The sequence below is a fragment of the Tribolium castaneum genome, chromosome 10 (assembly GCF_031307605.1).
Source record: "Tribolium castaneum strain GA2 chromosome 10, icTriCast1.1, whole genome shotgun sequence".
Classification (NCBI taxonomy): Eukaryota; Metazoa; Arthropoda; class Insecta; order Coleoptera; family Tenebrionidae; genus Tribolium; species Tribolium castaneum.
In genome coordinates, this window is record NC_087403.1 from 3,822,688 (window position 1) to 3,838,363 (window position 15,676).

Genomic DNA, 15,676 nt, shown 5'->3' on the forward strand with positions numbered 1-15,676 from the left:
TGAACAAAAAGAAGATATTGAGAGAACACATAGACGAATAAACGTAAAGCAGAGCATAAAACTGAGAGAAATAAGAAAATAATGCGGCAAAAATGTAAAAGTACGTAAAAGCCCCAAATTGTGAACGTACTTTTTGTTTTGAGAGAAAAAAAGATTAACGTAAAGGTGAAATATAACTTCAAACTTTAGTTGACTTATACGCCCGGTATGTTTTGATGAAATCTGATGAAAAATTAGAGAATTAAATTGAAAAAAGTAGAACAAAATGCTTTCTCGAGCTAAGTCGCCGACTTTTGAACTAAATGTATTTGCATTTTAGATGAATTATTGCAATTATATAGTTAGTAATTGTGATTTATTTAAAAAGTTTGTGTTAAAATATCTGCAAAAGACGGTCAGTACCTAGGGCCTCGTGGCCTAGTGGTATAAGCGCCACTTTCGGCGGTGGAGGTCGGGTGTTCGCACCCGGATCACGGCAACAATTTTTCTATGAAAAGAAGTTTGAAAAGGTAAGTGAAACAACACCTGAACAAAAATAAGATATTGAGAAAACACATAAAAGAATTAAACGTAAAGCAGAGCATAAAACTGAGAGAAATAAGAAAATAATGCGGCAAAAATGTAAAAGTACGTAAAAGCCCCAAATTGTGAACGTACTTTTTGTTTTGAGAGAAAAAAAGACGAACGTAAAGGCGAAATATAACTTCAAACTTTAGTTGACTTATACGCCCGGTATGTTTTGATGGAATCTGATGAAAAATTGGAGAATTAAATTGAAAATAGTGGAACAAAATGCTTTCTCGAGCTAATTCGCCGACTTTTGAACTAAATGTATTTGCATTTTAGATGAATTATTGCAATTATATAGTTAGTAATTGTGATTAATTAAAAAGGTTTGTGTTAAAATATCTGCAAAAGACGGTCAGTACCTAGGGCCTCGTGGCCTAGTGGTATAAGCGCCACTTTCGGCGGTGGAGGTCGGGTGTTCGCACCCGGATCACGGCAACAATTTTTCTATGAAAAGAAGTTTGAAAAGGTAAGTGAAACAACACCTGAACAAAAATAAGAGATTGAGAAAACACATAAAAGAATAAACGTAAAGCAGAGCATAAAACTGAGAGAAATAAGAAAATAATGCGGTAAAAATGTAAAAGTACGTAATAGCCCCAAATTGTAAACGTACTTTTTGTTTTGAGAGAAAAAGAGACGAACGTAAAGGTGAAATATAACTTCAAACTTTAGTTGACATATACGCCCAGTATGTTTTGATGGAATCTGATGAAAAATTGGAGAATTAAATTGAAAATAGTGGAACAAAATGCTTTCTCGAGCTAAGTCGCCGACTTTTGAACTAAATGTATTTGCATTTTAGGTGAATTATTGCAATTATATAGTTAGTAATGTTGATTTATTTAAAAAAATTGTGTTAAAATATCTGCAAAAGACGGTCAGTACCTAGGGCCTCGTGGCCTAGTGGTATAAGCGCCACTTTCGGCGGTGGAGGTCGGGTGTTCGCACCCGGATCACGGCAACAATTTTTCTATGAAAAGAAGTTTGAAAAGGTAAGTGAAACAACACCTAAACAAAAATAAGATATTGAGAGAACACATAGACGAATAAACGTAAAGCAGAGCATAAAACTGAGAGAAATAAGAAAATAATGCGGCAAAAATGTAAAAGTACGTAAAAGCCCCAAATTGTGAACGTACTTTTTGTTTTGAGAGAAAAAAAGACGAACGTAAAGGCGAAATATAACTTCAAACTTTAGTTGACTAATACGCCCGGTATGTTTTGATGGAATCTGATGAAAAATTAGAGAATTAAATTGAAAAAAGTAGAACAAAATGCTTTCTCGAGCTAAGTCGCCGACTTTTGAACTAAATGTATTTGCATTTTAGATGAATTATTGCAATTATATAGTTAGTAATTGTGATTTATTTAAAAAGTTTGTGTTAAAATATCTGCAAAAGACGGTCAGTACCTAGGGCCTCGTGGCCTAGTGGTATAAGCGCCACTTTCGGCGGTGGAGGTCGGGTGTTCGCACCCGGATCACGGCAACAATTTTTCTATGAAAAGAAGTTTGAAAAGGTAAGTGAAACAACACCTGAACAAAAATAAGATATTGAGAAAACACATAAAAGAATTAAACGTAAAGCAGAGCATAAAACTGAGAGAAATAAGAAAATAATGCGGCAAAAATGTAAAAGTACGTAAAAGCCCCAAATTGTGAACGTACTTTTTGTTTTGAGAGAAAAAAAGACGAACGTAAAGGCGAAATATAACTTCAAACTTTAGTTGACTTATACGCCCGGTATGTTTTGATGGAATCTGATGAAAAATTGGAGAATTAAATTGAAAATAGTGGAACAAAATGCTTTCTCGAGCTAATTCGCCGACTTTTGAACTAAATGTATTTGCATTTTAGATGAATTATTGCAATTATATAGTTAGTAATTGTGATTAATTAAAAAGGTTTGTGTTAAAATATCTGCAAAAGACGGTCAGTACCTAGGGCCTCGTGGCCTAGTGGTATAAGCGCCACTTTCGGCGTAGGTCGGGTGTTCGCACCCGGATCACGGCAACAATTTTTCTATGAAAAGAAGTTTGAAAAGGTAAGTGAAACAACACCTAAACAAAAATAAGATATTGAGAGAACACATAGACGAATAAACGTAAAGCAGAGCATAAAACTGAGAGAAATAAGAAAATAATGCGGCAAAAATGTAAAAGTACGTAAAAGCCCCAAATTGTGAACGTACTTTTTGTTTTGAGAGAAAAAAAGACGAACGTAAAGGCGAAATATAACTTCAAACTTTAGTTGACTAATACGCCCGGTATGTTTTGATGGAATCTGATGAAAAATTAGAGAATTAAATTGAAAATAGTGGAACAAAATGCTTTCTCGAGCTAATTCGCCGACTTTTGAACTAAATGTATTTGCATTTTAGATGAATTATTGCAATTATATAGTTAGTAATTGTGATTTATTTAAAAAAATTGTGTTAAAATATCTGCAAAAGACGGTCAGTACCTAGGGCCTCGTGGCCTAGTGGTATAAGCGCCACTTTCGGCGGTGGAGGTCGGGTGTTCGCACCCGGATCACGGCAACAATTTTTCTATGAAAAGAAGTTTGAAAAGGTAAGTGAAACAACACCTAAACAAAAATAAGATATTGAGAGAACACATAGACGAATAAACGTAAAGCAGAGCATAAAACTGAGAGAAATAAGAAAATAATGCGGCAAAAATGTAAAAGTACGTAAAAGCCCCAAATTGTGAACGTACTTTTTGTTTTGAGAGAAAAAAAGACGAACGTAAAGGCGAAATATAACTTCAAACTTTAGTTGACTAATACGCCCGGTATGTTTTGATGGAATCTGATGAAAAATTAGAGAATTAAATTGAAAAAAGTAGAACAAAATGCTTTCTCGAGCTAAGTCGCCGACTTTTGAACTAAATGTATTTGCATTTTAGATGAATTATTGCAATTATATAGTTAGTAATTGTGATTTATTTAAAAAAATTGTGTTAAAATATCTGCAAAAGACGGTCAGTACCTAGGGCCTCGTGGCCTAGTGGTATAAGCGCCACTTTCGGCGGTGGAGGTCGGGTGTTCGCACCCGGATCACGGCAACAATTTTTCTATGAAAAGAAGTTTGAAAAGGTAAGTGAAACAACACCTAAACAAAAAGAAGATATTGAGAGAACACATAGACGAATAAACGTAAAGCAGAGCATAAAACTGAGAGAAATAAGAAAATAATGCGGCAAAAATGTAAAAGTACGTAAAAGCCCCAAATTGTGAACGTACTTTTTGTTTTGAGAGAAAAAAAGATTAACGTAAAGGTGAAATATAACTTCAAACTTTAGTTGACTTATACGCCCGGTATGTTTTGATGAAATCTGATGAAAAATTAGAGAATTAAATTGAAAAAAGTAGAACAAAATGCTTTCTCGAGCTAAGTCGCCGACTTTTGAACTAAATGTATTTGCATTTTAGATGAATTATTGCAATTATATAGTTAGTAATTGTGATTTATTTAAAAAAATTGTGTTAAAATATCTGCAAAAGACGGTCAGTACCTAGGGCCTCGTGGCCTAGTGGTATAAGCGCCACTTTCGGCGGTGGAGGTCGGGTGTTCGCACCCGGATCACGGCAACAATTTTTCTATGAAAAGAAGTTTGAAAAGGTAAGTGAAACAACACCTAAACAAAAATAAGATATTGAGAGAACACATAGACGAATAAACGTAAAGCAGAGCATAAAACTGAGAGAAATAAGAAAATAATGCGGCAAAAATGTAAAAGTACGTAAAAGCCCCAAATTGTGAACGTACTTTTTGTTTTGAGAGAAAAAAAGACGAACGTAAAGGCGAAATATAACTTCAAACTTTAGTTGACTAATACGCCCGGTATGTTTTGATGGAATCTGATGAAAAATTAGAGAATTAAATTGAAAAAAGTAGAACAAAATGCTTTCTCGAGCTAAGTCGCCGACTTTTGAACTAAATGTATTTGCATTTTAGATGAATTATTGCAATTATATAGTTAGTAATTGTGATTTATTTAAAAAAATTGTGTTAAAATATCTGCAAAAGACGGTCAGTACCTAGGGCCTCGTGGCCTAGTGGTATAAGCGCCACTTTCGGCGGTGGAGGTCGGGTGTTCGCACCCGGATCACGGCAACAATTTTTCTATGAAAAGAAGTTTGAAAAGGTAAGTGAAACAACACCTAAACAAAAATAAGATATTGAGAGAACACATAGACGAATAAACGTAAAGCAGAGCATAAAACTGAGAGAAATAAGAAAATAATGCGGCAAAAATGTAAAAGTACGTAAAAGCCCCAAATTGTGAACGTACTTTTTGTTTTGAGAGAAAAAAAGACGAACGTAAAGGCGAAATATAACTTCAAACTTTAGTTGACTAATACGCCCGGTATGTTTTGATGGAATCTGATGAAAAATTAGAGAATTAAATTGAAAAAAGTAGAACAAAATGCTTTCTCGAGCTAAGTCGCCGACTTTTGAACTAAATGTATTTGCATTTTAGATGAATTATTGCAATTATATAGTTAGTAATTGTGATTTATTTAAAAAGTTTGTGTTAAAATATCTGCAAAAGACGGTCAGTACCTAGGGCCTCGTGGCCTAGTGGTATAAGCGCCACTTTCGGCGGTGGAGGTCGGGTGTTCGCACCCGGATCACGGCAACAATTTTTCTATGAAAAGAAGTTTGAAAAGGTAAGTGAAACAACACCTAAACAAAAATAAGATATTGAGAGAACACATAGACGAATAAACGTAAAGCAGAGCATAAAACTGAGAGAAATAAGAAAATAATGCGGCAAAAATGTAAAAGTACGTAAAAGCCCCAAATTGTGAACGTACTTTTTGTTTTGAGAGAAAAAAAGACGAACGTAAAGGCGAAATATAACTTCAAACTTTAGTTGACTAATACGCCCGGTATGTTTTGATGGAATCTGATGAAAAATTAGAGAATTAAATTGAAAAAAGTAGAACAAAATGCTTTCTCGAGCTAAGTCGCCGACTTTTGAACTAAATGTATTTGCATTTTAGATGAATTATTGCAATTATATAGTTAGTAATTGTGATTTATTTAAAAAAATTGTGTTAAAATATCTGCAAAAGACGGTCAGTACCTAGGGCCTCGTGGCCTAGTGGTATAAGCGCCACTTTCGGCGGTGGAGGTCGGGTGTTCGCACCCGGATCACGGCAACAATTTTTCTATGAAAAGAAGTTTGAAAAGGTAAGTGAAACAACACCTAAACAAAAATAAGATATTGAGAGAACACATAGACGAATAAACGTAAAGCAGAGCATAAAACTGAGAGAAATAAGAAAATAATGCGGCAAAAATGTAAAAGTACGTAAAAGCCCCAAATTGTGAACGTACTTTTTGTTTTGAGAGAAAAAAAGACGAACGTAAAGGCGAAATATAACTTCAAACTTTAGTTGACTAATACGCCCGGTATGTTTTGATGGAATCTGATGAAAAATTAGAGAATTAAATTGAAAAAAGTAGAACAAAATGCTTTCTCGAGCTAAGTCGCCGACTTTTGAACTAAATGTATTTGCATTTTAGATGAATTATTGCAATTATATAGTTAGTAATTGTGATTTATTTAAAAAAATTGTGTTAAAATATCTGCAAAAGACGGTCAGTACCTAGGGCCTCGTGGCCTAGTGGTATAAGCGCCACTTTCGGCGGTGGAGGTCGGGTGTTCGCACCCGGATCACGGCAACAATTTTTCTATGAAAAGAAGTTTGAAAAGGTAAGTGAAACAACACCTAAACAAAAATAAGATATTGAGAGAACACATAGACGAATAAACGTAAAGCAGAGCATAAAACTGAGAGAAATAAGAAAATAATGCGGCAAAAATGTAAAAGTACGTAAAAGCCCCAAATTGTGAACGTACTTTTTGTTTTGAGAGAAAAAAAGACGAACGTAAAGGCGAAATATAACTTCAAACTTTAGTTGACTAATACGCCCGGTATGTTTTGATGGAATCTGATGAAAAATTAGAGAATTAAATTGAAAAAAGTAGAACAAAATGCTTTCTCGAGCTAAGTCGCCGACTTTTGAACTAAATGTATTTGCATTTTAGATGAATTATTGCAATTATATAGTTAGTAATTGTGATTTATTTAAAAAAATTGTGTTAAAATATCTGCAAAAGACGGTCAGTACCTAGGGCCTCGTGGCCTAGTGGTATAAGCGCCACTTTCGGCGGTGGAGGTCGGGTGTTCGCACCCGGATCACGGCAACAATTTTTCTATGAAAAGAAGTTTGAAAAGGTAAGTGAAACAACACCTAAACAAAAATAAGATATTGAGAGAACACATAGACGAATAAACGTAAAGCAGAGCATAAAACTGAGAGAAATAAGAAAATAATGCGGCAAAAATGTAAAAGTACGTAAAAGCCCCAAATTGTGAACGTACTTTTTGTTTTGAGAGAAAAAAAGACGAACGTAAAGGCGAAATATAACTTCAAACTTTAGTTGACTAATACGCCCGGTATGTTTTGATGGAATCTGATGAAAAATTAGAGAATTAAATTGAAAAAAGTAGAACAAAATGCTTTCTCGAGCTAAGTCGCCGACTTTTGAACTAAATGTATTTGCATTTTAGATGAATTATTGCAATTATATAGTTAGTAATTGTGATTTATTTAAAAAAATTGTGTTAAAATATCTGCAAAAGACGGTCAGTACCTAGGGCCTCGTGGCCTAGTGGTATAAGCGCCACTTTCGGCGGTGGAGGTCGGGTGTTCGCACCCGGATCACGGCAACAATTTTTCTATGAAAAGAAGTTTGAAAAGGTAAGTGAAACAACACCTAAACAAAAATAAGATATTGAGAGAACACATAGACGAATAAACGTAAAGCAGAGCATAAAACTGAGAGAAATAAGAAAATAATGCGGCAAAAATGTAAAAGTACGTAAAAGCCCCAAATTGTGAACGTACTTTTTGTTTTGAGAGAAAAAAAGACGAACGTAAAGGCGAAATATAACTTCAAACTTTAGTTGACTTATACGCCCGGTATGTTTTGATGGAATCTGATGAAAAATTGGAGAATTAAATTGAAAATAGTGGAACAAAATGCTTTCTCGAGCTAATTCGCCGACTTTTGAACTAAATGTATTTGCATTTTAGATGAATTATTGCAATTATATAGTTAGTAATTGTGATTAATTAAAAAGGTTTGTGTTAAAATATCTGCAAAAGACGGTCAGTACCTAGGGCCTCGTGGCCTAGTGGTATAAGCGCCACTTTCGGCGGTGGAGGTCGGGTGTTCGCACCCGGATCACGGCAACAATTTTTCTATGAAAAGAAGTTTGAAAAGGTAAGTGAAACAACACCTAAACAAAAATAAGATATTGAGAGAACACATAGACGAATAAACGTAAAGCAGAGCATAAAACTGAGAGAAATAAGAAAATAATGCGGCAAAAATGTAAAAGTACGTAAAAGCCCCAAATTGTGAACGTACTTTTTGTTTTGAGAGAAAAAAAGACGAACGTAAAGGCGAAATATAACTTCAAACTTTAGTTGACTAATACGCCCGGTATGTTTTGATGGAATCTGATGAAAAATTAGAGAATTAAATTGAAAAAAGTAGAACAAAATGCTTTCTCGAGCTAAGTCGCCGACTTTTGAACTAAATGTATTTGCATTTTAGATGAATTATTGCAATTATATAGTTAGTAATTGTGATTTATTTAAAAAAATTGTGTTAAAATATCTGCAAAAGACGGTCAGTACCTAGGGCCTCGTGGCCTAGTGGTATAAGCGCCACTTTCGGCGGTGGAGGTCGGGTGTTCGCACCCGGATCACGGCAACAATTTTTCTATGAAAAGAAGTTTGAAAAGGTAAGTGAAACAACACCTGAACAAAAATAAGATATTGAGAAAACACATAAAAGAATTAAACGTAAAGCAGAGCATAAAACTGAGAGAAATAAGAAAATAATGCGGCAAAAATGTAAAAGTACGTAAAAGCCCCAAATTGTGAACGTACTTTTTGTTTTGAGAGAAAAAAAGACGAACGTAAAGGCGAAATATAACTTCAAACTTTAGTTGACTTATACGCCCGGTATGTTTTGATGGAATCTGATGAAAAATTGGAGAATTAAATTGAAAATAGTGGAACAAAATGCTTTCTCGAGCTAATTCGCCGACTTTTGAACTAAATGTATTTGCATTTTAGATGAATTATTGCAATTATATAGTTAGTAATTGTGATTAATTAAAAAGGTTTGTGTTAAAATATCTGCAAAAGACGGTCAGTACCTAGGGCCTCGTGGCCTAGTGGTATAAGCGCCACTTTCGGCGGTGGAGGTCGGGTGTTCGCACCCGGATCACGGCAACAATTTTTCTATGAAAAGAAGTTTGAAAAGGTAAGTGAAACAACACCTAAACAAAAATAAGATATTGAGAGAACACATAGACGAATAAACGTAAAGCAGAGCATAAAACTGAGAGAAATAAGAAAATAATGCGGCAAAAATGTAAAAGTACGTAAAAGCCCCAAATTGTGAACGTACTTTTTGTTTTGAGAGAAAAAAAGACGAACGTAAAGGCGAAATATAACTTCAAACTTTAGTTGACTAATACGCCCGGTATGTTTTGATGGAATCTGATGAAAAATTAGAGAATTAAATTGAAAAAAGTAGAACAAAATGCTTTCTCGAGCTAAGTCGCCGACTTTTGAACTAAATGTATTTGCATTTTAGATGAATTATTGCAATTATATAGTTAGTAATTGTGATTTATTTAAAAAAATTGTGTTAAAATATCTGCAAAAGACGGTCAGTACCTAGGGCCTCGTGGCCTAGTGGTATAAGCGCCACTTTCGGCGGTGGAGGTCGGGTGTTCGCACCCGGATCACGGCAACAATTTTTCTATGAAAAGAAGTTTGAAAAGGTAAGTGAAACAACACCTAAACAAAAATAAGATATTGAGAGAACACATAGACGAATAAACGTAAAGCAGAGCATAAAACTGAGAGAAATAAGAAAATAATGCGGCAAAAATGTAAAAGTACGTAAAAGCCCCAAATTGTGAACGTACTTTTTGTTTTGAGAGAAAAAAAGACGAACGTAAAGGCGAAATATAACTTCAAACTTTAGTTGACTAATACGCCCGGTATGTTTTGATGGAATCTGATGAAAAATTAGAGAATTAAATTGAAAAAAGTAGAACAAAATGCTTTCTCGAGCTAAGTCGCCGACTTTTGAACTAAATGTATTTGCATTTTAGATGAATTATTGCAATTATATAGTTAGTAATTGTGATTTATTTAAAAAGTTTGTGTTAAAATATCTGCAAAAGACGGTCAGTACCTAGGGCCTCGTGGCCTAGTGGTATAAGCGCCACTTTCGGCGGTGGAGGTCGGGTGTTCGCACCCGGATCACGGCAACAATTTTTCTATGAAAAGAAGTTTGAAAAGGTAAGTGAAACAACACCTAAACAAAAATAAGATATTGAGAGAACACATAGACGAATAAACGTAAAGCAGAGCATAAAACTGAGAGAAATAAGAAAATAATGCGGCAAAAATGTAAAAGTACGTAAAAGCCCCAAATTGTGAACGTACTTTTTGTTTTGAGAGAAAAAAAGACGAACGTAAAGGCGAAATATAACTTCAAACTTTAGTTGACTTATACGCCCGGTATGTTTTGATGGAATCTGATGAAAAATTGGAGAATTAAATTGAAAATAGTGGAACAAAATGCTTTCTCGAGCTAATTCGCCGACTTTTGAACTAAATGTATTTGCATTTTAGATGAATTATTGCAATTATATAGTTAGTAATTGTGATTAATTAAAAAGGTTTGTGTTAAAATATCTGCAAAAGACGGTCAGTACCTAGGGCCTCGTGGCCTAGTGGTATAAGCGCCACTTTCGGCGGTGGAGGTCGGGTGTTCGCACCCGGATCACGGCAACAATTTTTCTATGAAAAGAAGTTTGAAAAGGTAAGTGAAACAACACCTAAACAAAAATAAGATATTGAGAGAACACATAGACGAATAAACGTAAAGCAGAGCATAAAACTGAGAGAAATAAGAAAATAATGCGGCAAAAATGTAAAAGTACGTAAAAGCCCCAAATTGTGAACGTACTTTTTGTTTTGAGAGAAAAAAAGACGAACGTAAAGGCGAAATATAACTTCAAACTTTAGTTGACTAATACGCCCGGTATGTTTTGATGGAATCTGATGAAAAATTAGAGAATTAAATTGAAAAAAGTAGAACAAAATGCTTTCTCGAGCTAAGTCGCCGACTTTTGAACTAAATGTATTTGCATTTTAGATGAATTATTGCAATTATATAGTTAGTAATTGTGATTTATTTAAAAAAAATTGTGTTAAAATATCTGCAAAAGACGGTCAGTACCTAGGGCCTCGTGGCCTAGTGGTATAAGCGCCACTTTCGGCGGTGGAGGTCGGGTGTTCGCACCCGGATCACGGCAACAATTTTTCTATGAAAAGAAGTTTGAAAAGGTAAGTGAAACAACACCTAAACAAAAAGAAGATATTGAGAGAACACATAGACGAATAAACGTAAAGCAGAGCATAAAACTGAGAGAAATAAGAAAATAATGCGGCAAAAATGTAAAAGTACGTAAAAGCCCCAAATTGTGAACGTACTTTTTGTTTTGAGAGAAAAAAAGACGAACGTAAAGGCGAAATATAACTTCAAACTTTAGTTGACTTATACGCCCGGTATGTTTTGATGGAATCTGATGAAAAATTGGAGAATTAAATTGAAAATAGTGGAACAAAATGCTTTCTCGAGCTAATTCGCCGACTTTTGAACTAAATGTATTTGCATTTTAGATGAATTATTGCAATTATATAGTTAGTAATTGTGATTAATTAAAAAGGTTTGTGTTAAAATATCTGCAAAAGACGGTCAGTACCTAGGGCCTCGTGGCCTAGTGGTATAAGCGCCACTTTCGGCGGTGGAGGTCGGGTGTTCGCACCCGGATCACGGCAACAATTTTTCTATGAAAAGAAGTTTGAAAAGGTAAGTGAAACAACACCTGAACAAAAATAAGAGATTGAGAAAACACATAAAAGAATAAACGTAAAGCAGAGCATAAAACTGAGAGAAATAAGAAAATAATGCGGTAAAAATGTAAAAGTACGTAATAGCCCCAAATTGTAAACGTACTTTTTGTTTTGAGAGAAAAAGAGACGAACGTAAAGGTGAAATATAACTTCAAACTTTAGTTGACATATACGCCCAGTATGTTTTGATGGAATCTGATGAAAAATTGGAGAATTAAATTGAAAATAGTGGAACAAAATGCTTTCTCGAGCTAAGTCGCCGACTTTTGAACTAAATGTATTTGCATTTTAGGTGAATTATTGCAATTATATAGTTAGTAATGTTGATTTATTTAAAAAAATTGTGTTAAAATATCTGCAAAAGACGGTCAGTACCTAGGGCCTCGTGGCCTAGTGGTATAAGCGCCACTTTCGGCGGTGGAGGTCGGGTGTTCGCACCCGGATCACGGCAACAATTTTTCTATGAAAAGAAGTTTGAAAAGGTAAGTGAAACAACACCTAAACAAAAATAAGATATTGAGAGAACACATAGACGAATAAACGTAAAGCAGAGCATAAAACTGAGAGAAATAAGAAAATAATGCGGCAAAAATGTAAAAGTACGTAAAAGCCCCAAATTGTGAACGTACTTTTTGTTTTGAGAGAAAAAAAGACGAACGTAAAGGCGAAATATAACTTCAAACTTTAGTTGACTAATACGCCCGGTATGTTTTGATGGAATCTGATGAAAAATTAGAGAATTAAATTGAAAAAAGTAGAACAAAATGCTTTCTCGAGCTAAGTCGCCGACTTTTGAACTAAATGTATTTGCATTTTAGATGAATTATTGCAATTATATAGTTAGTAATTGTGATTTATTTAAAAAGTTTGTGTTAAAATATCTGCAAAAGACGGTCAGTACCTAGGGCCTCGTGGCCTAGTGGTATAAGCGCCACTTTCGGCGGTGGAGGTCGGGTGTTCGCACCCGGATCACGGCAACAATTTTTCTATGAAAAGAAGTTTGAAAAGGTAAGTGAAACAACACCTGAACAAAAATAAGATATTGAGAAAACACATAAAAGAATTAAACGTAAAGCAGAGCATAAAACTGAGAGAAATAAGAAAATAATGCGGCAAAAATGTAAAAGTACGTAAAAGCCCCAAATTGTGAACGTACTTTTTGTTTTGAGAGAAAAAAAGACGAACGTAAAGGCGAAATATAACTTCAAACTTTAGTTGACTTATACGCCCGGTATGTTTTGATGGAATCTGATGAAAAATGGGAGAATTAAATTGAAAATAGTGGAACAAAATGCTTTCTCGAGCTAATTCGCCGACTTTTGAACTAAATGTATTTGCATTTTAGATGAATTATTGCAATTATATAGTTAGTAATTGTGATTAATTAAAAAGGTTTGTGTTAAAATATCTGCAAAAGACGGTCAGTACCTAGGGCCTCGTGGCCTAGTGGTATAAGCGCCACTTTCGGCGGTGGAGGTCGGGTGTTCGCACCCGGATCACGGCAACAATTTTTCTATGAAAAGAAGTTTGAAAAGGTAAGTGAAACAACACCTAAACAAAAATAAGATATTGAGAGAACACATAGACGAATAAACGTAAAGCAGAGCATAAAACTGAGAGAAATAAGAAAATAATGCGGCAAAAATGTAAAAGTACGTAAAAGCCCCAAATTGTGAACGTACTTTTTGTTTTGAGAGAAAAAAAGACGAACGTAAAGGCGAAATATAACTTCAAACTTTAGTTGACTTATACGCCCGGTATGTTTTGATGGAATCTGATGAAAAATTGGAGAATTAAATTGAAAATAGTGGAACAAAATGCTTTCTCGAGCTAATTCGCCGACTTTTGAACTAAATGTATTTGCATTTTAGATGAATTATTGCAATTATATAGTTAGTAATTGTGATTAATTAAAAAGGTTTGTGTTAAAATATCTGCAAAAGACGGTCAGTACCTAGGGCCTCGTGGCCTAGTGGTATAAGCGCCACTTTCGGCGGTGGAGGTCGGGTGTTCGCACCCGGATCACGGCAACAATTTTTCTATGAAAAGAAGTTTGAAAAGGTAAGTGAAACAACACCTAAACAAAAATAAGATATTGAGAGAACACATAGACGAATAAACGTAAAGCAGAGCATAAAACTGAGAGAAATAAGAAAATAATGCGGCAAAAATGTAAAAGTACGTAAAAGCCCCAAATTGTGAACGTACTTTTTGTTTTGAGAGAAAAAAAGACGAACGTAAAGGCGAAATATAACTTCAAACTTTAGTTGACTAATACGCCCGGTATGTTTTGATGGAATCTGATGAAAAATTAGAGAATTAAATTGAAAAAAGTAGAACAAAATGCTTTCTCGAGCTAAGTCGCCGACTTTTGAACTAAATGTATTTGCATTTTAGATGAATTATTGCAATTATATAGTTAGTAATTGTGATTTATTTAAAAAAATTGTGTTAAAATATCTGCAAAAGACGGTCAGTACCTAGGGCCTCGTGGCCTAGTGGTATAAGCGCCACTTTCGGCGGTGGAGGTCGGGTGTTCGCACCCGGATCACGGCAACAATTTTTCTATGAAAAGAAGTTTGAAAAGGTAAGTGAAACAACACCTGAACAAAAATAAGATATTGAGAAAACACATAAAAGAATTAAACGTAAAGCAGAGCATAAAACTGAGAGAAATAAGAAAATAATGCGGCAAAAATGTAAAAGTACGTAAAAGCCCCAAATTGTGAACGTACTTTTTGTTTTGAGAGAAAAAAAGATTAACGTAAAGGTGAAATATAACTTCAAACTTTAGTTGACTAATACGCCCGGTATGTTTTGATGGAATCTGATGAAAAATTAGAGAATTAAATTGAAAAAAGTAGAACAAAATGCTTTCTCGAGCTAAGTCGCCGACTTTTGAACTAAATGTATTTGCATTTTAGATGAATTATTGCAATTATATAGTTAGTAATTGTGATTTATTTAAAAAGTTTGTGTTAAAATATCTGCAAAAGACGGTCAGTACCTAGGGCCTCGTGGCCTAGTGGTATAAGCGCCACTTTCGGCGGTGGAGGTCGGGTGTTCGCACCCGGATCACGGCAACAATTTTTCTATGAAAAGAAGTTTGAAAAGGTAAGTGAAACAACACCTAAACAAAAATAAGATATTGAGAGAACACATAGACGAATAAACGTAAAGCAGAGCATAAAACTGAGAGAAATAAGAAAATAATGCGGCAAAAATGTAAAAGTACGTAAAAGCCCCAAATTGTGAACGTACTTTTTGTTTTGAGAGAAAAAAAGACGAACGTAAAGGCGAAATATAACTTCAAACTTTAGTTGACTAATACGCCCGGTATGTTTTGATGGAATCTGATGAAAAATTAGAGAATTAAATTGAAAAAAGTAGAACAAAATGCTTTCTCGAGCTAAGTCGCCGACTTTTGAACTAAATGTATTTGCATTTTAGATGAATTATTGCAATTATATAGTTAGTAATTGTGATTTATTTAAAAAAATTGTGTTAAAATATCTGCAAAAGACGGTCAGTACCTAGGGCCTCGTGGCCTAGTGGTATAAGCGCCACTTTCGGCGGTGGAGGTCGGGTGTTCGCACCCGGATCACGGCAACAATTTTTCTATGAAAAGAAGTTTGAAAAGGTAAGTGAAACAACACCTGAACAAAAATAAGATATTGAGAAAACACATAAAAGAATTAAACGTAAAGCAGAGCATAAAACTGAGAGAAATAAGAAAATAATGCGGCAAAAATGTAAAAGTACGTAAAAGCCCCAAATTGTGAACGTACTTTTTGTTTTGAGAGAAAAAAAGATTAACGTAAAGGTGAAATATAACTTCAAACTTTAGTTGACTTATACGCCCGGTATGTTTTGATGAAATCTGATGAAAAATTAGAGAATTAAATTGAAAAAAGTAGAACAAAATGCTTTCTCGAGCTAAGTCGCCGACTTTTGAACTAAATGTATTTGCATTTTAGATGAATTATTGCAATTATATAGTTAGTAATTGTGATTTATTTAAAAAAATTGTGTTAAAATATCTGCAAAAGACGGTCAGTACCTAGGGCCTCGTGGCC